Below are 25,695 nucleotides of genomic sequence, written 5' to 3'. Positions count from 1 at the left end.
TGATGAGCAGTGTTCTTATCATTCATATGTGAAACCTTTCTGCACAAGATAAAGACAGGTGTCTCAGTCCAGGGCCTCTTCCTTGTGCTTTGTTCAACCTTCCTATGACACTGATGGTGGGCCTTCACAGTCCCTGGACACATCCGTCATGCCTGCACCTCGATGGGGCTTATCATCGCAGACAGAATGTCCTGGGCCGGCAGCACAGAGTTCCATCATTCTTTCTATGTGCTCCCGGCACCTTTGAGGTGCAGTTGGCCCCCCATCTCATCAACATCTGTGTCCAGTGACAGTGTGGTCCTGAAGGGTTCATGCCTTTTAAAAGTAGCTAATAACTAGAATATACACTATAGATTAATGAATGTTGGGTAAATGACATTTTCAAAAAATACTTTTAAAATTGAGTCTCTTCCAACAAGGTTACTCTGTGTAGGAATTTTGGACCTCGTTCAGCATTTTCAAGCCAATTGTTGGCTGGTTTGTGATCGCACAATTTAGGCTGATGTAAATGCGTTACTGAGGCAATGCTCTGTTGACAGAGATACTGCCTTTTGGAAGAGACATTAAACATTCTGTTTTCAGGTTAATTCTAAAGACCCTCTGGAATTATTCACAATTGAGAAGGAGATCTTCATCGTGTTCTGGCTGACATTCCTTCATTAACCATCATCTAGTTGCCTGGTTGCGAGTCAGTGTTTGTTTAAATAATAATAGTGACTGCACATCAAAGGTAACTCATTGGGAGTAATTTTAACTTTTGGCTATAGTGCAACATTGGATCATCTGCTTGTTATGCACCTCTCTGATTTTCCTATCCAATGGGGCTGTAGAGGAGAGCCACCTTTTGCCTGAAGACTTGCAACCAGTATCATCTGTCTATGCCAGTGAAAGTAATTAGCACTGGTGATCATGTTTTATGAACTGGGCTCATTTCAAGTTGACTTATCACCCAGAATTCCCATCAGGCATGTTATTAATAGGGCACCTGTTTAGGAGAACAGAGGAATTCATTCAGCTTGACATGAATGCCAGGCAGCAGTGTGATAGACTGTTATGACCAGTCCCTGGGTGAAGTCCCCCAATTTGTTACTTCCTGAACAGGATCCCAATTTTCTTATGCTCCTGGGTGAGGAAGAATGAACTGGCTCCCCTTCTCTATTCAATTCCCTTGGTTGGTCACAACAAGGTTAATTTAAAAGAGATTCATTCCTCCCATGGATACCTTTTCTGAGTCCAAATGTATATTTTTTTTAAGAAGGAGCCAATTTAAACAGGCTTTTTTGAGTCAAAGAAAGAGTAAATTTATTATTTAATAAAAACTAGAGGAAATTAATAAAAACACAACACACATACACACAGATCAGAAATGAGAACTTAAGACTACAAGTAAAAGTTAAAGAAGGTATACGAATCAGCCTTTGGCTTGTCTGTGAGGCGTAGGTGGTGAAATGTTCCGCCCTTAAGTTGGGTGATTCCAGTAGAGCTGACTTTGGCAGCTTCATAGTGGGTTTGGAAACACTTGATTCTGCAGGTTAGCTGAAGAAGCTGCCCTATTTCCTTTCTGATTGTGGTTTCTGCTTTAAGTGCCCACACCTCCAGCAACAGAGAGAAAGAGAGAGAGAGAGAGACTTGGCCTACAACTGCAGGGGTGACTTGTTGGCCGCCTTCTTGTTGTCACATACATATAACACACCAGCACGCTAGCACACTGCACTGCTCTGCAGTTGGCTTTTTAACCTATTTTCCCCCGTGTATTCTTGTAAAGAGTAAAACCATGGACATTATTTTTAGGTTGCACCTGCCCCACCCGATTGGATGTGAAATTGTGTGAGATGATGTTGGGCGAGCTCTCACGCGACATTGCAGCTGGTGGATGCACACAAAAGTTGGAAGTGCACCTGCTGACAATTAAGAAGCCAATTAGTGTAACTAAAGTTATAATTGTCTCTGATTTTTTGTTGTCCATCCAACCCTACGGGCGAATCGGCCAGGCAGACTTTGCATTTTTCACGAAACCTCATCTAAAGGCAGGGTGAGGTTTTTGTTATTAAATTAAAAAAAAAAATTATGGGCAGCATTTTTATCATGTATATGTTCAGGTGATTGTGATACTTGGACATTTTTTTCCTGATTTTAAAAACTTTATTTAATCATTTTCAAGTCTTCAGCTCCCTGAGGCAGCTCTCTGCCTTCGGGGACCCTTCATTCAGCACTTGCCCATGCTCATGCTTACGCCAGCCTACCGCCCCCACCCCATCAGCACTGAGCATTTCAGTGCATGCTTCACACTGGCTAGCTATTAATTGGCCAGCCAGTGTGAAATTGTGGTCAGGGTTCGAGCGAGCTCGGGCCCGCCGATTGTGCATGCCTACTGATCTAGAGTCTGTTTTCTTTGACCTCTGAACATTTTACACATTCTGAGACATGAATCAACAGGAGGTGGATTTTAGATGATTGCTGAGACGTGCTAATCAGTTTTTTGTCTCTGCAACTGCAGGAGATTAAAGTTCAGCCTCTTGCATTTTTCCTATCTCCTTTTTACATATCTCTTCTTGAAGAAGGCCATGATACTTTTTCATGTGTGACGTTCCATGTTCTCTCAGGATAGGTCTGTCAGTATAAGCCACAGGAATTTTTCCAGAAAGTGGTCACTTTACGTTATCAGCCATCATTTGCTCAGTGTCCTTGCTTGTATTTCTTTAAAAACACACCTGTCTTCCTTAGAAAGTTCAATATGCCCATCAGCAATTCGTGGCTGTAATTGGCTTTTCATGATATAGACCCACATTGTTTTATGAAGTTACTGAATTAGCTCAAATGTAGGGTGTGATAGATGGCATACAGGTCCTTTCTGTATAGTAACGGTTTCCACTTACTGAACGCATAGATCATGTATGACCGAGAGCGAGGGTTCTGCATTCGCTGCTGTAAGTTGCCATGATGCATTCTAGATCTGAGGAAAGGTTATTGACCTGAAATGTTAACTTTGTTTCTTTCTCTACAAATGCTTCCTAACCCGATGAACTTTTCTAACATTTTCTGTTTTTAATTTTAGGTGCCTGATCTCTTCAAGGAAGAACTGGATAGCTTCTGGGTGACAAAGCTAAGCCCCTGCTATCATGGACCCCTGCATCACTCTCACCTCGCAGTCTGATGGTAGTAGGTTTAAGTTTCACTCTAGGGATTTGAGCACAAAATTTAGGGTGACACTTTTGGACATGTTGTTCATTGGATAAGACATTAAGTCAAGGCCCTGTCTACCCTCTCAGGTAGATGCTAAAGAATCCATTGCACTATTTCAAAAAAGAGCAGGGCAGATTTCCGTCTTGTTTTAGCTGACATTTATCCCTCAACCAATAGTACTATAAAAACAGATTAACTGCTCAATGCCTCATTGCTGTTTGTGGGATCTTGCTCTGTGCAAATTGCCTTCCTCATTTTTGACATTACCGCAGTGACTACGCTTTTGAAGTACTTCATTGGTGGCAAAGTGCTTTGGAATGTCCTAACATTGTGAAAGGTGGTACATTAGTGCAAGTTTACTCTTTCTTTCTTTCTATTTCCGTGAATGCCAAGAACAATAGCTGAGGAGTGCCACAATAAGGCACATGTCCGTACTGGAGTTGTAATTTATGGATCAGATGGCTGAAGTCTCATCCTGATCTGCTTCCATCAGTAATACCACTCTAAAGGGACACCCCCACTCCCCAGCATGTGTCCATGTATGTGCGGTGGTCTTGGGTTAGGAGAGTAGTTCTCTCTAGGGGCTTGCAACATCGCCACAGCACTTCTGAGGGTTCATAGCAGAAATAACTCACCTTACTTTTTAAGATGTTGATTGAACTGATAAATATTTCCACCATTGCCTGTTCTTATTTCATATTTCTATCAATGTTTAGGGATGTGAGTGTTATGTCTTCAGTGCAGGATAGATTGACAATTGTCATGTTGAATCTGTAGATGGCTGGCACTGTGAATAGAGCCTCAGCTTCAAAAACATCTCCAGTGGTTTTATGCTAAAGTTCCAGAGATATAAAGAAGGTGATGAAATTTGATTGAAATTGTTCACAACAGTAAAACAAACCTTTGATGGACTTTTCAAAATGCCAAAGGTACCTCTGTTGCATCCTTTAACAAGTTACACCTGCATATTAGTAATGTGGTATATATCCAGATCTTTGGGTTTGAACATCATTGTCACCAGGATTGCTTCAACAAAAATTACATTATGAAATACATGACCTCCTGGGACAAAAACGAGCAGCCTTCATTGGTTGGCAGAACAATCCAAGGCTGCAAGTCAAGAAGACAACAATCAAGCAGCTCAAGGCTGACACCCAAAGACAAATCTGGACGATAAAGGACATGTGGTGGGAAGAGAAAGCCTGAGAGATCCAATAATATGCTGACAATCATGACCATGCAAAGCTCTTTTTGAAGACACCAGGGCCATCTATAGCCCAAAGTCAAATGGACACCATCAAGACTTACGGCATGACCAGTCATTGAAGACATTTCTCCAATTTTTTACTGAAGTTAGTGTGGGTGATTAGGAGAACATCAGTGGAAATTATACCCCACAATATGGTGTTTCTCTTCTTAAGGATGATACTGACACCCATCAATGCCAGAGAGAACATGTTCCACAATTCCTCAACCATGAATCCACGGTGGAAGCTGATACTCTCCCGGCTACTCCCACCCGCCTCCCCCCGGCCCCCATATCCTGTGGTAGAACCCATGGCTGAACCATCAATATGTAACCAACCATATAGTGTTGGATGAACATTTCATTACTTTTTTAATAGGAGTTTTTTATCCTTTAACTAGTAATGTAAATCCAATAATGGTACAATTATTATATACATTAGTTGTAAGTGATAATCAAAATAACATGGATTTAACAAAATTGCCATATGCCATAACCAGAGCAATGCTTGTTTCCCCTTAACTTTTACATTTATTATATATTTCACATTTAAATATTTTTGGGTATAATTTCCACTGACGTTCTCCTGATCACCCGCACTGACTTCAGTGAAAAATTGGCAAAATTTCTTTAACGGCTGTTCATGCTGTTAATCGTGAGCTACTGGCAATCTTCCACAAAAGTTATGGTGACCAGTTGAAGAATCCACAGATGTGCAACATTACTTGGAAGCAGTTAGCTTCATGTAAATAGTAATATTTGATGCAACATTCTAAACTGTAGAGCTGTGAGAGCAGGGGTGCGAAAGGATTCAAGCTTTCTTATGTTTGTTAATAATGTCTGACTAAGTTATTATCTCTTGAGAAGCTAACATTCTGTGCATGAGCTTTTCAAGCTAACAATTATTGCAAGGGTTACTTAATAGATGTCTGGATGTATTTTCTATACTACATATATTTCCAGTGTGTATTCTGTGATTGGTCAAAAATAAAATTACTGCAGAAATTATTGTCAATGATATTAAAGTACTGTACAACATTTAACATGCTTATATCAAATATCTCTCCAATATTTTATCAAAAATATTAAAATAGGTCAATACCTTCATCAAAATACCAGAATTTTTAACTCTACCAGAATTTTACTTTGTGGGCTGAATTTATTTATTTTTTATTTGTTCATAGGATTGCCAGGAACCAGAGATAGTTTAAGTAAGTTATATTTGTATTTGTGGTGTTAGGAATGATTTTTAGCTTGAATGTTTAAGTTTGATTTGTACTTCTGTATTTGTGTGTTAAGAAAGGGAGAACTTGAGTTTTAGTTTCACTTTAAAATATGTTTACATTTTAATGAGGCTTATGACTCTTGAAGAGGAGTTAAAACAAACAAACAAGGTAGAAAAAACTGTGCTGTTGCCTAGTAACAGTGGTCCAGCGAGAGAGGCCCCACACAAACACAAATAAACCAAAAGCAGTTTGAGTTCAGTTGAAAGCAGCTGCCAGCAGAAGCAAGATAGGGGAGGGACAGATAGCAAATCTCAAACAAAAGTTGAAAACCAGATGCCAGGAGAAACAGGGCACAGGAGGGGGAACTGCAGGAATCAGGTTTCAAAGGCTAAAGAAGATAGTCCCCAAAACCAGGGAGTGAAACAGGGGAAAGTCCCAATCTGGAAAAAGTCCTGTTAAGTGAAGTTAAGAGTGAGGAGCAGAGAAAGACTCCAAGTTTAAAGTGGGAAAGCTGCAGGATGCAGACTTAAAGCATAATAGACTTGCAAGAAGCCAGAAAACCTGAGGAGGCAGCAGAAGGTCTGTAATGGGGAGGTGATGGCATAGTGGTAATATCGCTAGACTAGTGATTCAGAGACCCAGAGGTAATGCTCTGGGGACCCGGATTCGACTCATGCCATGGCAGATGGTGGAATTCAAATTCAATAAAAATCTGGAATTAAAAGTCTATGACCATGAAACCATTGTCAATCTGTTGTTCTTACCTGGTCTGGCCCACATGTGACTCCAGAGCTTAAATACCCTCTGAAATGGCCTAGCAAAGTCACAAAAACAGGATGAATAAAGGATGGACCACCTGGCATCGACCTAGGCACCGGAGACAACAATGGCAGTCTCAGCCCTGTCGACCCTGCAAAGTCCTCCTTACTAACATCTGGGGGCTAGAGCTAAAATTGGGAGAGCTGTCTCACCGACAAGTCAAGCAACAGCCTGACATAGTCATCCTCATGGAATCATACCTGACAGATAACGTCCCAGACACTACCATCACCATCCCTGGGAGTCCTCAACATCGACTTCAGACCCCATGAAGTCTCATGGCATCAGGTCAAACATGGCCAATGAAACCTCCAGCTGATTACCACCTACTGCCCTCCCTCAGCTGATGAATCAGTGCTCTTCCCTGTTGAACACCACTTGGAGGAAGCACTGAGGGTGGCAAGGGTGCAGAATGTACTCTGGGTGGGGGATTTCAACGTCCATCACCAAGAGTAGCTCGGTAGCACCACTACTGACTGAGCTGGCTAAGGGACATAGCTGCTGGACTGGGTCTGCAGCAGGTGGTGAGGGAACCAACAAGAGGGAAAAACATATTTAGCCTCATTCTCACCAACCTACCTGCCACAGATGCATCTGTCCATGACAGTATCGGTAGGAGTGACCATTGCACAGTCATTGATCACATTGAGGATGTCCTCCATCATGTTGTGTGGCACTATCATCGTGCTAAATGGGATAGATTTCGAACAGATCCAGCAACTCAAGACTGGGCACCCATGAGGCGCTGTGGGCCATAAGCAGCAGCAGAACTGTACATAACCACTATCTGTAACCTAATGGCCTGGCATATCCCCCACTTTACCATTACCATCAAGCCAGGGGATCAACCCTGGTTCAATGAAGAGTGCAGAAGGGCATGCCAAGAGCAGCACCAGGCATACCTACAAATGAGGAGTCAACCTGGAGAAGCTATTACTCAGGACTCCTTGTGTGCCAAACAGCATAAGCAGCAAGTGATAGGCAGGGCTAAGCGATCCCACAACCAATGGATCAGATCTAAGGTCTGCAGTCTTGCCAGATCCAGTCGTGAATGGTGGTGGACAATTAAACAACTCACTGGAGGAGGAGGCTCCACAAATATTCCCATCCTCAATGATGGAGGAGCCCAGAACATCAGTGCAAAAGATAAGGCTGAAGCATTTGTTACAATCTTCAGTCTGACGTGCTGAGTGGATGATCCATCTCGGCCTCCACCGGAGGTCCCCAGAATCACAGATGCCAGTCTTCAGCCAATTCGATTCACTTCACGTGATATCAAGAAACGGCTGAAGGCACTGGATACTGCAAAGGCCATGGGCGAGGAAGAGTCATATGGACTCGAAACGTCTCTGTTTCTCTCTCCACAGATGCTTCCAGGCCTGTTGCGTTTTCCCTGCATTTTCTGTTTTTGTTTCAGATTTCCAGCATTCGCAGTATTTTGCTTTTATAAAAATTGGGAAGTTTTACTGCAACTCTGCAGGGCCTTGGTGAGACAAAGTCTGGAGCACTGTGCACAGTTTTGGTCTCCTTATTTGATAAAGAATATGAATGCATTAGAAGCAGTTCAGAGAATGTTCACTCAACTCATTCCTGTGATGAAGGGCTTATTTTGTGAAGAAAGGTTGAACAGGTTGGGCCTGTACCCATTTGAATCTAGAAGAATGAGAGGTGAACTTATTGAAACATATAAGATCCTGGGGGGAACTTGATAGGGTGGATACTGAAAGGATGTTACCTCTTGTGGGAGAGACTAGAACCATGGGACACAGTTAAAAATAAAAGGCCTCCCTTTTAAGACAGAGCTGAGGAGAATTTCTTTCTCTCAGTGGGGTGTTAGTATGTGGAATTTTCTTCTCCAAAAAGCAGTGGAGGATGGGTCATTGAATTTATTCAAGGCTGAGTTGCAAAAATTTTTGATAGACAAGGGAGTCAAGAATTATGAGGAGCAGACAGGAAAACGGAGTTGAAGGCACAATCAGATCAGTCATGATCTTATTGAATGGCAGAGCAGGCTTGAAGGGCCGATTGGTTCACTCCTGCTCCTAAGTCCTATGTTCCCATGTTCCATTGTGGCACAAGCTGGATGTTGTACAGGTTTTTCTGCATATGACTGCTTCAATATCTGAAGAGTCACACACGGTACTGAACACTGTACAATCTTCAGCGAGCGCCTCCACTCCTTCCCTTATAATGGACAGAAGGTCATGGATGAAGCAATTGAAGATGGTTGGGTCAACCCTGAGGAACTCCTGCAGTAATCCCTGGGACTGAGATGATTGACCTCCAACAACCACAAACATCATTCTTTGTGCTAGTATCATTCCAGCCAGTGGAGAATTTTCCCTCTGATTCCCATTGACTTCAGTTCTGCTAGGGCTCCTTGACATGTTATGATGTGGCAGATGATGTATGCCAGGAGGACCAAATCCATAAGGAAAATTTGGCCACGCTATCACAACCGCTTTGCTATTTGTATTTATTACAAGATGATGTATGCACTGAATTCAAAAGTAATGAATTCACTAAGACCTTTACAGATTTAAAAAATTAATTTAAAATATTTATTAACAAAATAAAATATTTCAAGCATATACATAAGTCTACAATTATTTAATACTGCAACAGCTCCTAAAATTCCTAATTAACCTGACTACCAGTTACACAGCAACTTTAAGGCAACAGTCCCAAATAGATTTTAGTTTTAAAAAACCCAGCAAGTTAACACAATACCCACTTGACAGTAGAATTCTAGAAGGCTTTCTCCAACTTTAGTTACTGGACACACCAAACTTATGCACAAATGGCTGGAGGCTTTTTCAAGGCTGTTTCACACACTCCTGTTGGATCTTACATGGGCCCCAATATAGCCTTTCATTCTCCTTTTTATATGTTTTTCTCTCTTTACTATGTAAATTCCATTGTTCCATATATCTTTGGAACTGTACCTTTCCTTTAATAAAGTCAGTAACCTTTGGGAAAAATAAACACACTGCTTCGCCTTCTTATCTGGCTAGTTGTAAACATACCCACATCCCTTTGAAATCCAAACAATCCCTTCCCTTATCTAAAAATGGAAATTCACTTCACACCTGACATCCTAAGATAGCATCCATATTTATTCATTAGCAAGTCAAGTACATTTCTACACCTAGCTTCTTTTGTTAATTTCAAGCTTGCAGTCTACCTGACTCCAAATGTAATTAAATCACACAGACAGAACCATCCGCACTCACATCCATAAACCTATTTACAGCAAACCAGGAAAATATTAGGAAAATTATTATACTTTCGTAACAGATGCCACACTAGGTCAAATGCTGCCTTGATGTCAAGGGCAGTCACTCTCACCTCAACTCTTGAATTCAGCTCTTTTGCCTCTGTTTAGACCATGGCTGTAATGAGGTTTGGAGCTGAGTGGCCCTGATAGAACTCAAATGGAGCATTGGTGAATGAATTATTGGTGTGTAAGTGCCACTTGATAGCACTTTCAATGACTCTTTCCATCACTTTGTTGATGTTTAAGAGTGGACTGTTAGTATGGTAATTGACCGGATTCAATTTGTCCTGATTATTGTGGACTGGTCATATGTGGGAAATTTTCCACGTCATTAGGTAGATGCCAATGCTGTAGCTATACTGGAATGGTTTGGCTAGGGCATGGCTAGTTCTGGAGCACATGTCTTCATTATGACAGCCAGGATGTTGTCAGGGCCCATAGCCTTTGCAGTATCCAGTGCATTCTGATATTTCTTGATATCACTTGGACCAAATTGAATGGGCTAAAGACTGGCATCTGTGATACTTTGTTCTTTAGGAGAAGGACAAGATGGATGAATCTGACTGAAGATGGTTGCAAATGCTTCAGCCTTGTCTTTTACACTCAAATGCTGTGCTCCATGAATTCTGAAGATTTGAATATTTGTGATGCTTCCTTCTCCTGTTAGTTGTTTAATTGTCCATCATAGCTGGATGCGGCAGGACTGCAGATCTTTGATCTAATGCATTGGTTGTGGGAACCTTTGTTGCATGTTGCTTCGACTGTTTACCATGCATGTAGTCCTGTCTTGTCGAATGACTAAGTTGACGCTTCATTTTTATATATGGCTGGTATTGCTCCAGGCATGCTCTCCCACACACCTCATTAGATTCTCAGAGCTACTCTTTCCTGACTGTGTACCACTGTGCCGCCATTTCTGGTGGACCTATCCTGAGGGTGGGACAGGATATATCTAGGTGGTGAAGGGGTTTGGAACATTGGCTGTAAGGTATGATTCAGTGAGTATGACAATGCCAGGCTGTTGTACATCTGTGGGACAGCTCTCCCAATTTTTGTAGATGCCTGCAGCTGCTCATGAAATTAACTTTGAAGAATCAACTGGATTGGGTGTACCTTTGTTGCGCCTGGTGCCTGGATAAATATGAGTGTCTATCGGTTTTATTCTTTTTAGACCCTTTCCTAGTGGTTTGATATAACTGAGTGGCTTGCTTGACCACTGCATAGGGCAGTTTAGAGTCAGACATAATGATGTGGATCTGGAGTCACATATAAAGTAGACGAGTGAGGAAGGGATGTTTCTTTTCGTAAAAGATATTGGTTTGTAAGACCAAATGGGTAGTTTCATGGTGACCATTACTGATTGTAGCTTTTTTAATTCCAGATTTATTTAATGGAATTGAAATTCCCCACTGCTATGGTGGGATTTGAACTCATGTCCCTGGATAACTAATCCAGCACTAGGTTATTGTATCTGGTATCTGGGAAAGAATGAGGACACGACAGGGGAGAGGGATGCGGTTCAAACTTTTCAGGCTTTGCACTGGAGGCCTTGGCTGAGGAGGTGAAAAGGAGGAAAGATGCCTTGGCTCTACAGGTTAGAAAGAGGCCCCTCCAGACACATGGTCAAAAAGAGTGGGATCAGCTGATCGTGGATGTCAGTGGCAGCAGTCATGCTCCAAGGACTTGGATAATGTGCTGTAAAGAATTCCATGGCCTCACACAGTGTTCAAGGACCTTCAAATGTTTTATCCTACCACCTGTATCACTTGTTTCAGACACTGCTTAATACACCACTCACCTATCACTCGTCTATTAACAGTGTAAGCACCTTTGTTATGTTGGCAAATATGGCACCCAAATTGTGCACAGAATGTTCCACAAGCAGCAAGGAGATAAATGATCAGATAATGTATTTTTTGTAATAATTGTTTCAGGATAAAAGTTGGCCAGGAAACAAGGAGATCTCCCTGCCCCTCTTTAAATAATTCTTTGAGATCTTTAATGTCTATCTGTCAGGGTCTTGGTTTGACAGCTCACCTAAAAGTGACACTTTAACAATGCAACATTTTTTCAGTGCTGCTGTAATATGCCTGCCTAGATTAAGTATTGGAAGGAGACTACGTGACCAAGCGCAAGAGTGCTACCACTGAGTCAAAATGACACTTGGGGTGGATATTGTGCTGCGCAGTGTCAGTAGTATGAATGAGTATTGGATACAGGTGACGTGTTAAAGTATTAAAATCTGAGGCCTCTGTGCATTCTTTCTATACAACACTGTGTAATTAAATGGGGAATTGCCTGTAAAATTAAGGGCCTGTGCACCAAACATTCACTGAACTTTTTAAAGTCTATAAGCAAACATTAATGAGCTCATGGCCCAATATTACAATTTCAGCACCTGAATAGGTACAGAAGAAGAGAATTTGCCTCGATCAGTGGTAGAAGTGAATCCATTATATTCACTGTGTGTTGCTATTTATTCCTTGTTGCATTCCATCAACCACATTGCAAATGCACTCAACTGGCAGCAATCGAGTGCAGTGTTAAAACATGGGGATGTCAATGCATTTGGAAGGCAGGTTAATCGTTGTCACAGTGCTGTGCAATCGCCCTCTGGGAAGCTTCACCAAGCTATTGGTGAAATACTAAATGCAGAATTTTGTGCTTTGCGCGCAGGCACACACCCAACCCGATCGGGCATAAAATCGTGCGAGATGATGTCGGGTGAGCATCCCGACATCATCCCGCACACACGCAATCTTCAGATCGCCATCAATTAAAAGGCCACTTAAGGCCTTTAAAAAGCCAATTGACCCCGATTTTATGTTGCCCATGCGATTTTGTGCTCATCACATAGGCAAAATGGGCAGGCGGGCAGCTCACTTTTTGCAAAACCTCATCCAAGGGTGGGATAAAAAGGATCAGCAGCATTACCATTGTGAGTAGTGAGGCGCTTAGGAGATAGTTTGCTGCTAGTTGTTTATTTGAACTTGACGACTTCATTTCTGTTCTGAGCTTCATTCTTAGCATTTTTAGGCTTCATTTCAGACCCCACCGGTGTTTCCAAGGTCCCCGGAGAATTTTGACTGTGTGGACCCTTCCAGGTATCAGACAGCCTTCTGTAACCCTGGTAATGGGGATTGTGGTCTCCACTGGAGGCACCTCCTCCTCTGAGGAAGAGAGGGGCAGAAGGGGAAGGAGGCCGGTTGTCTCTATACAGCTTCTAAGGCAGTGACCTGTGGGAGGAGCGGCGCAGGCACAAGGGGCGCAGGGCCAGTAGGTAGTCTAAGGTGGAAGGGGCCTCAGAAGACGCCACTATCCTGCTGCCAGGGATTACAGGCGGCGATGCAGCTACCTCAACATGTCTGAGGTGCAGTGTCGAAGGAGGGTCTGCCTGTCCGGGGTGACTGTGACCTCCATTTGTCGTATGATTGGGCCTGAGATCTCCTCCAACTTTTTCGGTGGAAACCCCATGCCAGTGGTTCTGAGGGTCACCGTGACCCTCAACGTCAATGCCTCTGGCTCTTTCCAGAGCTCAGTGGGGGATTTTTGTGGAGTGTCCTAATCAGCTGTCCACAGTTGAGTCAATTTGGTGAGAGAAGCTCTGTTCAGGTGGGTACTGACATTTATTCATTTCTGGATGGACAAGGCCAGACAGGCTGAGTGAACCAGGGGGTTTGCAGTGATTGCTGGGTTCACCTGCATTCAGTGTGCAATCGACTGCACACATGTGGCCATCAAGGCATCAGTGGGTCAGCTGGGTGCTGACATCAACAGGAAGGGTTTCCACTCCATGAACATCCAGATAATTTGTGACCACAGGATGCAGATTCTGCAAGTCTGTGCAAGCTACCCAGGCAGCTCCCATGATACTTACATCCTGAGGAACTCCCAGGTGCCAAGGCTCTTCAGTACTCCAGCCCGACTGGATGGATGGCTGCTGGGTGACAAGGGCTATACATTGAAAAGGTGGCTTATGACGCCTCTCTGCTAGCCAAGAACAGAGGCAGAGCAGCATTATAATAGGATATATCCAGTAGTAAGCCAGAAGAGGAGCATGGTGAGGAGAATGCTGAGAGTATGGGGGAAGATCTCTGTATCCTTCAGGGAGGCAAGGATGCCAACGCTCCTTCAGCTAGGCTGCCAAATATCTGCTTCCACCTCAACCCAGGACTGCTGCCTCCATCCTGGATGTCTGAAATGATCCTTTCATTTGAACCCAAAGTTCACTCAGTACCTGTGCAATAAAGCTTAGAGCCACTCACATCCAGCATTACATACAGGCATGCCTTGCACCAAAAAACAAGGTGAAGCATACTCAGGCCATTGCGACAAAAGCAAAATTAAATGATTTTCACACTCAAATTAACTTAACGTTACCATCTCTGGCCTTCATGCCCACATGAATAAACATGTAAACAAAACATTACAGAACAGAAGATCACCTGTGACCTGTCCCTCTTGTGCTCATGGTGCCTTAAACGTACATTTGCGAGTGCTACATCTAGGTGCTCTCCCTCACTGGTGATGGAATTGGAGGCAGCCTGCTGACTCTGCTGTCCTGTTGGCCTTGATGACCTTGGTGGTCATCCTCAGGCCAGTGGAGCCTGTGCTGGCCCCACCAGGGAGGGAGCGGCCAGTGCCATGGCTGGCATCTGCCCAGTTATCGCAGCCTCATCAGATGCCATGGTCACTGGCAAAGGGGCAGATGAGCTGCTGCCATCGTCCAGAGGGCCCTGAGAGGAGCCCGCAGAAATGACAAGCAGATCGTGCATCAACGTGAGGTTGCTCTGAACCTCCTTGATCACCATTGATGGATGGGCACATAGCTGGGATACTGGGTGCCTCATCCATCTGCCACACTGGCACTGACCACCTGAGGTCATTGCCTGTGTGAGGGCTTTCGGGTCTGAGCGTAACCTCAGGAACTCCTGATGCTGTCCCTGGAGCTACCTCTCCATGAGGGTGGCCACTCTCTCAACGGAGGAGGCAGTGCGCTCGCCCATGAGGGTCAACGCAGTGCTCACACTCTGCATGGACTCCTCCACAACAGAGACCATGGCACACATGCCCTCATGGACCTCCACCAGATCCTCCCACACATCCAGCTGGACATCCAGCATCTGCCGCCTAATGGACAACTCCAGAGGCTCATCATCTGCCTTTGACTCAGCATCATCCTTGTGTCCAGCAGTCCTCTGACTGCCGGTGCCCTGGGCACTCTCTGCCTCCGCCTGCACCTGAAGTGAGTGTGAAGTGCCCTCACCGCTGTGCACCGACTTTCTAGCTGCTGATCTAATGCCCATTGAGGTGCTGGTATCTGTGCTGTTGCCTGATTCAGAGAGTGGTGTGATGCAGGTGCATGTGGATCCTGGCGGTCCTCTGGTGTCGGGGTGGTACTTTGGAGTCCTGCATTCGAGTGCATGCTAGCAAATCTAATGGAGGACAACGACATATCATCAGTTTAAGTCATCACAGTGTTGCTGTGCATACCAGGCACCCTGGTGAGACAATGGAGATCTGCATCATGGTGCCATTGTCTTTCAATGATCAATGGGAGCTCCAGGTTTGAGGCTCCCATCAATTAAGAGATGACACAAGATTGTTTGCACAATCTGAAACTCCCAGCTCTGTGCACTGCGCTCTTACCTTCGTCAGAGACCCCTGCCTCTCCAATGACTGGCTGAACGAGGTGGGTGGGGGCTTTCCAGCTCCAAGATGCCCAGTTCAAATCTCATCAATATTAGGAGGTCTGGGGGGCCTCTGCCTGTCTGTGACCTCTCAATGATTTTATGGCTCTTCTTCTCTTGAAAGCACAGAGGAGCATTGATTAGTCCACTCTCTACCTGCAGCGCCATTGCAATCTGGCCAACCCCACCTGAGGAATACCTTGCAGGGAACATCTGAGTCATGGCCCTCAAGCCGCAAGGCACTCAGTCCAACCATCCTGGCCTCACTCCCTTGGCCAGCTCCGGCATCATTGACAGTTGGCTCTCAGACTCTAATCCCCTGAAATCCACAGCGGGGGGAGACGGACAGTCCTTAATACTTTTCCACGCTGCCATGCCAACACGGTACTCACCCTTGCCAAGTGCAGCAGGTTGTTGAGCCTTTTGTAGCACTGCATCCATGTGCGCCACACAACGTCGTGGCTGCTGATCTCAGCTGCCACCTCCTCCCAAGCTTTTTTGGTCTGGTGTGGTGGCCTCCTCCTTCCATCTCTGGGAAAGAGGGTGTCTTTCCTGACACTCAACTCCTTCAGGAGGACCATGAGGCACTCACCTGAAAAACAGGGGGCCAAGTGCCCACCTGACCTGCCCTTCCGCCTGATGGCTGTTAAGGCCATAGCTCGGGTCTCCAGACTGCTGGATATGATTCTCCCCTGGCAGCCTTCAGGGAGCTGCCTCTGCTGTTTTTAAACCGCCTGCTGGGTCACCATTGGACCCTGTGCCCGACAGGCCCCCCGGCCAGCCCTTCCTGACCATTGGGAAGACGCTGGGGTTAATAGGACAGCCAGCGTGAAATCGCAGTTGTTGTCTGATTGCAGCTGGGGGCCAGTTTCTTGACCGCTCCTGGGCCCGCCGATCACAGCTTCCCGCAAAGGGTAAAATTCGGGCCTAAGATACATTGCAAGCTGAGATTATAAAATTAAGTGTAAGCACACTTACCTTGACAAATTTTGGAAGACCAATAACTTAATTCCTTTCCTGCTGTCATGATTTGCATGGAGGCTCCTGAAGGAGGATGCATCAATAGTCTTTGATAGTCTATCCTGCTCTTCAGCACCACCAGCAGCAAGAGACTGAACGTTATATTCTGTAAGAGTCCATCACCTGGCCTTGCCGCAGCTATTTCTATCCCTCAGCAATATTGGAGTTTAAGATGTCCTGCCTACCTTTAAGAGATAGTGGGGATGAAATTTAACCCTGGCAGGAGTGCAGAGGTTTGTGGTGGATCAGGCACATGTTATACACCCGCCCAATTTTCTTTCTTGCATTAGAGCATGAGACCACCTCAGACCACTGCAGCTGCCTTTGTTGGCCGCAGGTCAACACTCTTATTGTCGGGTTGCTACATATAATATTGGTTCCCAAGATTTCAATACGTAGCCTCTATGGGCAGAATTGTCTCAGATTTGCACAAAGTGCAGTAGCAGTCGGGAAATAGGACGTCTTACCCTTCAGCCGCGATGGTGGCTTTTCGCGCCGTTTCGTCTCATTCCCGGCACTTCTCGCCTCATTAATAATGCATTCCTGGGAAACACACCGGGTCGTTGATGAGGCAGCCTCTAATTCACCTGCCCCGCCGTCACATCAGGGTGCGCACTCTTTAAGGGATAGGAAGCTGCTGGAAAGTCATGGCTGCAAGGGGAGGAAACATGCTGCCCACACATTTAGCGACGCCTCCCTCAAGCACCTACTGGAAGCTGGGGAGGCCCACCATGAAATCTGCTACCCCAACTCTGGACGAAGGCCAGGTAGCAAGGTCACGAGTCCAGCATGGGAGGCGATGATAGTGGTCGACAGTGCCAATGCCCTGCAAAGGAGGACAGCCATCCAGTGCTGAAGGAGGATGAATGGTCTTCTGCCAGCATAAATCACTTCTCTCATCACTCTCAACTCATACACTCACAAGCTCATCACACACCCAGAGGGATCTCACTCACTGCCAGTTCAAGGGACTTGACTATTCGATCTCTCATACACACCTTCATCTGCCCTGTGGATTGTGACCTTACCCTATCCATGACACCACTCACCACCCATACATGCCAGGCATCCTTCTCATCTGGTCTGACAGGAGTCCTGCTTACACTCTATCCATCTGTCTTCATGCAGGACAAGGTGACACACAACAATCGGGAGATGTTGCAGACTGTTGGAAGAATGCCTGACATCAAGCTCCTCACACACTTCGATAATAGAGTCATCCAGCTGGCTGGCGATGATCTGGACTGTTCCTGTGCTGACGGTGAGTTTGGTGATGCTCAATCAAGTGAGGATCCAGCAGTGCATCATCCATTAGACAACCGTGCTATGAGTCATTTCCCCTGTCCGCAGTCGCCTGCCATGCACTAATTATCTCTCCTTGCTTTCGCAGGCACATCTGGGAAGCAGCCGAGGGGTTCCACAGCCCAGGCCCTTGACTCAAGCCCTGAAGGCACATCAGAAGAAGAATCCTAATTGAAGACCAGTCACAGTGCTCACCCACACCCTCCACTAGTGCAGAGACACACTCCTCGGTGGGACTTAGTTCTAGAGTAGCCTTGGGTCACAATCTGGTGAGCACATTGCGCTGTCTGATCCACAGCAGGCAGCGGCAGGGACTTGCCATGTTCCCTACTCGGAAGACTGCTGGAGACCAGAAATCTGCTGAGTCTGAGTCAGATGATGAGCCTCTGGACTTGGTCATACCTTAGTTGCTGGAACTGCAAAGGCAAGCTCTGGAACATCAGGAAGGGATGGCCACTGCACTCCTCAGGTTGCAAGGCACGATGGAGGAGTCCATCCACCTTCACTCTGAGGTGATAGTGCTGACATGACAATGCACCAAGGTCAACACTGGTAGGTTGGCAGATACCATGGAGGCCTTGGTCCAGAACATCAGTCCTGCACTGCTGCGCGGTCTGAACTCCATTACTGATGCCATAGTTGGCCTCCAACTGTGTCAAAGCAAGAGGGGTGCCGGGTAGCTGGATCTCAACTCTAGCTCCCCCTTCTCCTCAAGGAGTCAGCCAGGGGCCCTCAGGCATCCATAGGGATGAGGATCAGCAGTGCACCCAGGGCCATCCACCCAGGTGACTCCTTTCTGGCCCATCCCAATCCCCATTTCCTGTGACCTCTGCAGCTCCAGCTTCACAAGCTGAGGAAAGTGCCACTGCCATGCAGCAGGACCCCAAAAGCAGGCCGGGGCTCTCCAGGTATCGGCCTTCAAGAGAACATTCACCAAGATAATCAGGCTGCCTCCACCTCCGCTGTGGATGTTGCGGAACACCAAGCAGTGTTAGGAAGGTTAAGAAGATGTAACTCTTTCGAGTACAAATATGTTGCCATCTGTTCCTATTCAGATGAAGTTACATTGTTTGCCATTGTGAGATTTGAACTCTTGATCTTGGGGTTACAAACCCAGTACCATAACCACTTGGCTATTTAGGCCAAGCCGTTAAGAAGATGTAACTCTTTCGCATACAAACCTGTTTCCATCTGTTTCAGATGAAGTTACATTGTTTCATAGTTTGCCATTGTGAGATTTGAACTCTTGATCTTGGGGTTACAAACCCAGTACCATAACCACTTGGCTATTTAGGCCAAGTCCATGAAGAAGATGTCGTTGCACAGCATGGGCATGGGTGTTAACCATTTAATGTTCGCTATTGTAAATAAACACCCAAGAATGTTTCCCTGTCTATGGCTTGTTCTGATAATCAGTGTTCTTGTCACTCAGATGTGAAACCTTTCTGCACAAGATAAAGGCAGGTGTCTCTGTCCAGGGCCTCTTCCCTGTGCTGTGTGTAACCTTCAGAACCAAGTGATGGTCCAGCCTCACACTCCCTGGACACATCAGTGATGCCTGCACTTCGATGGTACTTATATTGCTGCCAGAATGTTGTGGGCAGGCATCACAGAGTTCTGTCATTCTCTCTGTGTGCTCTCAGCATCTTCGAGGTGGGGCCTACACCCCATCCCTTCAGCATCTGTGATCGGTGACACTGTGCTCCTGAAGGGGACAGGTGCTGAAGGTCTACAGGGGATCAGGTGCATTTGAGTTTTCATGGCTATGTCTCCATGACATGACCCTGATCACAGAGCGCAAGTGAGCTGCCCTCAGCCAGACAAGAGTCAGACATTTTCAGAGTCAATGTGAGGATCTATGGAGTGTCCTCACTGCATGTTGTCATCATCCTCTGGAATCTAGTGACTATTAATGGCCTTCACTGCATCTCCATGACAGGAGCCTGAGTACTGAGAGTATGTGCGCTGCCAACAGCTACACAGGAGTCAAACATTCACAGATGTAAGGTGAGGATGTCTGGACTGTCCCCACTGCATCTTGTCATCATCTCTCACAAATTTTGTGGCAATGAAGGCCTCACAAGTGCCTTGTCTGGCCAAAACGATGGCCCCATCACCGGCATCCTAGCCTTCGAAGACCTCATCACCATCATCCCCCTTGATGTCCTCCTCATTGGAGGATACGTTCAGCTCCTTCATCACGTCTCAGCCAGGTTCTCCCACGTTGCAGAACCAGGTTGTGTAGCACACAGCAAGCGACAATGGTGTGTTACACCTTCTGGGGACTGTATTGCAGGGCCCCACCAAGCCTGTTGAGGCAGCGGAACCTCACTTTCAAAATGGCTATAGTTTGCTCCACCAAAATCCATGTTGCGGCAGGAACCTTGTTGTACTGTCGCTCTGCTGAAGTCTGAGACATCGCACTGGCATCATCAATCATATCCTCTGTGACATCGTTGTCCCCGAGGAGCCAACCCTGCAGCCTTTCTTGACCCTGGAAGATATCTGGGATCTGAGACCTGCTAAGGACGTAGGAGTCATGGACGTTCCCTGGGAATCATGCACAGGCCTGTAAGATGTGTTTTTGGTGGTTGCACACCAGCTGAACATTCAGAGTGGAAGCCCTTGCAGTTGACACAGTTGCCACAGAAATCTGAGCGCCACATCAGTGATTTGATGGCACCCTGCACCAGGGTGGAAATCCGGAGGTCTGCGCAAATCCCAGTACTCTTGCTTCCTGGCTTTCCTGATCCCGGGCGAAATGCACAAAGTTCTATGCCTTCGTGAAAATGGCATCCATGACCTCTTGGACACACCTGTCCATGGAGGCTTGTGAAATTCTGCATAGGTAACCTGTGGAGCCCTAGAAGGAGCCACTGGCGTAAAATTGAGCACTGCAGTCACTTCCATGGCCACTGGCAGTGGATGTCCTCCATGTCCCTGTGGTGCCAAATTTGCAGCAGGTGGCATATATGGCCACTTAGCTCCCTCAGCATGTGCAGTCTTCGGTGACACTTGTTCTCAGTCACCTGCAGGAATGACAAGCCCCATCTATGGCTCTGGGTCTAGCAAAGTGCCTACGAGTGACGGCACACTGTGGATCTTCAGCTGCATGCACAACAGGCCCTGCCGCCCCTTCATCTTGAGGGAGGTCCTCCTTTTGCCAAGCCAGGCACCTCTGCCACTCTCTTCTTCTTTTTCTCTGCTCCCTAAAAGCCATGAGACATACCACTAAATCACCAGGCTCCATGAGCCTGATGTCCTGCTTCTGTAGGATCAAAGAGAGAAAAGAGTGGGTTAGCATATGCGTCCTAAGAGCCTCTCTTGGTTAAGTCTGAACGCCTCTTCATGCATGCAGGAGATTGCTGGCCATCGCTTGGATGGCCAGTGTATAGTGCACTTCATGCTTGCCTGAAACCCCACCCACCACCGCCGCACTGCACTTGACTGATTGGTGGCAGTTTTGCCCATTGGACTGCACGCTGTGCTCTCAGCTCAGGCGCAGGCATTCTCCTAACCCACACTGCAAAGTTGCTCTGTTAGCTTGAACCATAATGGATACTGGTATAAACCTTAATAAATACATTGCAAGAGGCTGTGAGCGCCTCCACCAGTGACAGCGCCATGGCCATCTTTCACAAGGGGATTCTACAACTTGGCCTTTCGGCCAATTGCTCTATTGCTCCTCAAATGAACATTACTTTGCAATCTGCACCCGACGGGTGAAAGATTCTGGAGCATTTGGTGGCACTTTCATTCCCACGTGGATTGTGGCCATTCCACTTTGCCATAAAAGTGTCTTGCTTCCTCTCAGTGATCCCCTTGATCCTAACACCAGGGAGGTAACAAACCAAGTGGAAAAAGAGTTGCAGAACCACCTGCCTTCACTCCTGCCTATTAAATCCCCTATTACAACTGCATTTCTACACTTTACTGTGCCGCCTGGGCCATTATTTGTCCCACAGTGCGACCAATGTGCTCTAGACTGTGCTCCCTCTCACTCTCACTGGCATGCAGCAGTGAAAACTAGTTTGAGAGTGCCACACTCTCGACAGATTCCTGCCTGTCTCTTCCTACTCTGCTGGGAGGCTGCCTCTTACTATTCTCCTTGATTCTCTGAAGCTGCAGGGTGACCACCCTCTGGAATGTGTACTCCGGCAAATTCTCAGCCTTGCGAATACTACGCTGTGACTTCAGCTGCTTCCCAAACTCAGAAATCCAAAGCCTGAGCTTGAGCAACTGGAGGGATGTCCTGTACTCGTGGTTATCCAGGACGCAAAAAGCATCTACTAATGTAACAAAATATATTTAATTGGTCAAAGCAAGTTGATAGTGACAAAATGAAATCCCATTAAGTATTCTGAATCTAAACTTACTCAGACATTAAGTAGGTTGCTAATGCCTTGTTTGTCAGAGAAAGTACTTTCATCCTCTTCTCAGTGGACACCTGGAAGAAGCAGGATAGGGTTCTGGGCTTTGCACCTATTGAAGGACCCCCAAATTCAGAATTCATTATTTTGTTGCCATGTTGCCACTCATCAACCATGTTGCCATGCAGGCTCCTTAATGTGCAATTGTTGTGTGATCACCAGCAGAGCAGTCATACAGCAAACTTTATTTCTCCAATACCTGCATAGCAAGTAGGAGGCTTGCTGCTTAAGGACAAAGGTTATCTCTTGGACGGTTAACTTGTGACTCACCTCAAAATCTACGTTCTATGATTGACTGGACTACAATATCTGAGTCAGTTGGTGTCTTAATTGTGTAGGCTTTTGGAGTCCTCAAGCCACGATTCTGATCCCTGGACGGATCTGGTGGCTTTTTGAAATGCGGTGTAGAAAGAGTGCCCCAGATGATAATGGTTTAATGTAACATTCATAATGTTCCTCTGAAAAGGAGCCAACCCAAGGATCCACCATTGGCTAAGGACCTTCCATTCATTAGCAGTATTGTGTCCAGCTCTGAGGACCACACTTTAGGAAGGATGTGAAGGCATTAGAGTGGACTCATAAAAGATTCATTAGAGTGATTCCAGGAATGAGGAAATTCAGCTAATAGATATATTAGAGAATAGGCTGGGTCTGCTCTCCTTGGAGCAAAGAAGATTGAGAGGAGATTTGACAGAAGTATTCAAAATCATGCAGGGTCTGGAGTAGATAAAGAGAAACTGGCCCCATTGGCGGAAACTTAAAGAACCAGAGGGCACCAATTTAAGGAGATTGGAAAAAGAAGCAACAGTGACATGAGGCACAGCAAATGGTTAAGATTTGAAATGGACCGCTTGAAACTGTGGCAGAGGCAGATTCATATGTGACCTCCAAAATAGAATTGGATCATTATCTGAAGAGGAAAAATTTTCAAAGGCCCTGGGATAAATCCAGGGAGTGGCACTAGGTGAGACCCGACACAGGCACAAAGGAGCTCCTTCTGTGCTGTAACCATTCTATGACTCAATAATGACATGAAATGCTTGCTAGTATACATAATTAATCCAGATTTGGTTACTAATTAACACTGCATATCATTGTGCTAATTAGCCTAGTTTCAGCCTGGCTTGTTGTTGAAACAAAATAATTGAATTGATCATTACAGAAATATTATAAAGTATAATACCCAGATCAAGAAGCCCAGGCAAACCATTCAAATCATTAATTGCATCACTAATTTTCACTCTCTCCCAGCTTTTCAAAACTTCTGTTTGATGCCATGAAACTACTTCTCTGTGTTTGAGTTAGAATTCCTGATCTACTTTTACCTGTTGTTTCCTCATTTTGTCCTGGTAATTTTTATTGAGGAGCTTGCTTTTCTTCCAGTTTCCAGTTCTAAAAAAATCTTTTACACCTTAAATGTGAGTCTATCTTCAGATGCTGATTGGCTCATCATGGATTTTGAGGATTTTATATTTTTGTTAGAGATTTCCAGTTTTTACTTTTTTATCCAAGCTTATTATACACAATTTATCTGACAAAGCAGAAAGGGGTGGATCTAATGATTTAGATTGTTAGTGAAAGAAATGGGAGAGCGATGTGAAGTGATTGAGCCTGAGAGATAAGTAGACAAGGAGAAAATGTACAAACAGTAAGTGAACACTCTGTCCCTCCCTCCCACTCAGCCATGACTGAATATTGCCAGGACTTCAGCAATTTGATTGAACACATGCCAGTAGAGAAACACAGCTGCTGTCTTGCCCATCAGTCCTACAACTTGACCCCATTGCTACACGACCACTTGAAATAGAGACATACCTGATAACACGGATGAACCCCATTGGAGAATTGCATTCCATGAAATGGAAACTAGTTTGAAGCTGCCTGGTTGTCACAGTTTTGCAAATGCACATTGGTTATTCTGTTATCACATGGCATCACATTAATGTCTCAGGATTAGCTTTACATAAACACCCTTAATGATATAGCCTTGGATTAAAATTGTTTATCAATACACTTTCCTTCAAGAATCTACCAGGAAATCTTGAGTTTCTTTCCCTGTTGACATTCTTTTCTTTCCAGTTTGTTTCATTGTAAGAAAATGACGAGTGAGAAATGCTTCACAACTCATGAACAAAATGAATGTGTTTCTCTAATAGCCAGTGTTATTTATTAGCTACTCCAATTAAACCTTTAAATTAAAACAAAATAAATGTTTTCTGGCAGTTTCTTCAGTTGTCTAAGCCTAAACTCTGGGATTCCCTCTCTGCCTCTCTATCTCTTTCCTCCTTCAAGACAGTTCTTAAAGCCTACCTCTTTGATCAAACTTTTGTCATCTGACCTAATATCTCCTTAAAAATCTCAAAATTGCTTTTATAATGCTTCTGTAAAGTATTTTGGAACATTGAATAATGTTAAAGGCGCATTATAAATACAAGTTGTATTGTTATTGCTGTATATTTGAGACATTTTGATCTGTCATCTATCTACATGATCACACCAGCTTCTTAGGCAAATGCATCCAGATACTTGCGAGCAAGTATGTACATACATATATAAGATAACTTAACTTAACTTGACTTCCTCCAGGGAGCAAGAGAGAGAAAGAGAGAGAAAGGTCTCTCATTTAATATTGGCAGCTGCTTGTTCTGTTCAGACTGCCAGTGGCCTGTGCTTTTTGTTTATCGGTCAACTGCTTTTTTCCCTAAAAGTCAGATTTCTCAACTGGTTAGTTTAAACACTTTTGATACCTTCTCCTTATCAACCAGACACAAGTATCAAACTATTTGTTACAAACCACTTGCAACACCTTTTCAATATTTCAACCTCTGCTGAAAAGCTCGCTCTGAATCTATCCTCGACTATGCGGTTCAGACGCCAGAGAGAAGCCTATTTATTTGCTCTATCCAGCTACATAAGTGGTGCATGCAATTGTTTCCACATAGACTGCCAGCTGTAACCCTAGGGAATGTTCAGTTATTTTCTACTTCCACAAGAAAGTGTAGCCTGCGACAAAAAGTTTTCATCTGTATTGGCTAGTTACAATTTTCAACAAAAATCTCAAACCACTTCAGCAAACTTCTCTCAAAAAACATAATGCATAACTAAAACTAACATAACCTAAAAGAAACTCATTCTGCTGCGAACACCAGTTTACTGCTGAGTTGAAACAGGGCCAAATATAAGTATGCGGTTTGTTGAAAAAAGAAGATTGGAGCCAAAAAAAGCAATGGAGCGACTCCACTGACCTGAGACAGGCTGCAAGAGAACGTTTGATATTTTCTCCAGCTTTCAGAAGCTGATATACTTCCTTACAGCTTTAAAAACTGCTCAAAATTTGAGAAAATATCATATCTTTACAATGTAGCTGTTACTTTTGCAGTAGAGTTCGGATTGTTCAGAGTGATTTACAGAAAAATAATAAAGTCCAATTTAAAGAACAAATTGGTTTCTTTCCTTCATTCAGTTAGCAGTATTGTCCATTGTGAAGGTTTGTATATTTGAT

The sequence above is a fragment of the Carcharodon carcharias genome, chromosome 3, assembly GCF_017639515.1.
Source record: "Carcharodon carcharias isolate sCarCar2 chromosome 3, sCarCar2.pri, whole genome shotgun sequence".
In the NCBI taxonomy this organism is placed as follows: Eukaryota; Metazoa; Chordata; class Chondrichthyes; order Lamniformes; family Lamnidae; genus Carcharodon; species Carcharodon carcharias.
This window is presented reverse-complemented; position numbering follows the sequence as displayed.